Below are 2207 nucleotides of genomic sequence, written 5' to 3'. Positions count from 1 at the left end.
TAAACTATTGTTTGAAGTTTGTCAATAAAAGGCGGCGAGAGGAGGCCACCAGTGTGGTCATTTCAACGTGCTGGTCACAGATGGAAGGGCCTCCCTTGCGCAAGAAATCGATCGAACACTGTTGCCTTGTCTTTCTTTCATGGGAATAAGTCCTGGATACAGCGGGGTCTGACTTTAGACCCAACACTTTCTTTACAAAGTCTTGAACAAATTTGGCTTTCATAATAGAATTATTGATACGGTGAAGGCATTATATACTAACCCTACTGCAAGAATTAAAGTTAATGGTTATCTCTCAAATAGCTTCGCTCTGCAAAGAGGAAATAAACAAGACTGCGCTTGGTCTCCACTTTTATTCTGATTATTCTTAGAACCTCTGGCACAATCAATCAGACAAAACAAAGACATCAAGGGAATAAACATTAAAGAACAGGAACATAAGCTTGCTTGCTATGCAGATGACATATTAATATACCTAGAACAGCCCACAAACTCCCTACCTGAACTGATGAATCTATGCCAAAAATTTAGGAAACTTTCTGGGTATAAAATTAATATGTCCAAAACTCAAATACTATAACTATAGCCCCCCAGCTCACTTGGTTGCTCAATATCCAATGAGATGGCAAGCAAAATCATTGAAATATTTGGGAGTTGTCATACCTAAAGACTTAACGAAATTATTTGAGGAGAATTTTGGTTCCCTGCAAAAGAGAATAGTGGATGATATCAAATGATGGAACATGATTCCCTTTCTAACTTTATACTCACGAATTGAATCCATCAAAATGAATATTCTGCCAAGATTACTATATTTATTCCAAACACTATCAATACAAATTGATCAAAGCCAATTTAATGAATGGGACAAAATTATATCACGATTTATATGGGGAGGGAAGAGACCAAGGGCTTGTTTTAAAACTTTACAATTACAATAAAAGACAGGACGATGGGGGCTGTCGTCACTAAAAAATTATTTTTGGGCTGCTCAGTTGAAGACTGTGATTAACTGGTGTGATATAAGCTATAAAGCACAATGGAAAAATATTGAGGAGAGCATGTTTTCTTTTCCAATACAAGCTGTCCTGACGGACTTAAACATTCCAAAATATATAGACAAGGTCTACAACCCTTGGGTGAAATGTACACTTAATGTATGGAGAAATGTTGTGAGGGAATTTAAATTGGAACTTGGCTTTATTTAAATTGGACTCAAGTTTTAAAAGTTGGTCTGCTAAAGGATTACCTACATTTGATAGTCTGATTAAAGACGGGAACTTAATTAGTTTTGATACATTGAAACAAAAATACAATCTGGAAAAGCATAATTTTTATCGATACTTGCAAATAAGACATTAAATTAAGCACAAGTGGATGTTACTGATGTGTACATGTGGGGATTTTGTGTCAGTAACATTAAACCTGACCAAGAAATCAGTTTAAAAAGTGCCTCTGTTACTCCTTTTGCTCGATGGAGGAGAAAGGTTAACACTGGATTTAATGGTAGAGGCGGAAGGCAGTTCTGACACACATCGGTTCCTGGTTTGAATTCTGTACCTCTTAATGTTTAGGAAAGCTCATTTTCCTAATGAGATAGTCGGGGGTTGGGTTCAGCTACTCTGAGAGAGAGACAGAGTGAGAGAGACTTCCTTGCTCCATTCTTCTTCATTTCACCCTAGACTGTGAATTTTCAGACAGACCAAAAGCTGTACTTATAGGGGGCTAGGTTTTCTCACAAACAGCAATGTATTTGAACTCCACTGACTTATCATTTTGTAGGCTATGTCATGAAGCATAACAGCAGCAAAATGTCAGGTCAAGTCAAAGTTTATTCCTATAACATATTTTAAACAAACTCAGTTGACCAGAGTGCAAGTCATACAATTTAGACACTATATATAAAAGTCACTAAATATACACAAAAAAATGACATAAAACTAGAGAATGCATTTCCTCAAAGTGAGGTGTGAATGCTGATGACAGTTCATAGACCGTATATCACTTTAAGATTGGAATTATGTATTTTAAATTTCTAAATGTCTAAACTGTGTGTGTTTGTGTGCGTGTGAAACTATCCGGTTGTTCAGTGATGACGCGACGAATCCTACTTCCGGGCCTAAAGTAGTCTGCGTTTAATATGGCTTTTGTGTTGTTAACATGTTTAATGTTATGTATTTTCTTCTATTTGATCTCAAAAAGCTCCT

This window comes from Haplochromis burtoni, unplaced genomic scaffold (genome assembly GCF_018398535.1).
Source record: "Haplochromis burtoni strain Fernald_Lab_line unplaced genomic scaffold, NCSU_Asbu1 Contig_734, whole genome shotgun sequence".
Taxonomy (NCBI): domain Eukaryota; kingdom Metazoa; phylum Chordata; class Actinopteri; order Cichliformes; family Cichlidae; genus Haplochromis; species Haplochromis burtoni.
This window is presented reverse-complemented; position numbering follows the sequence as displayed.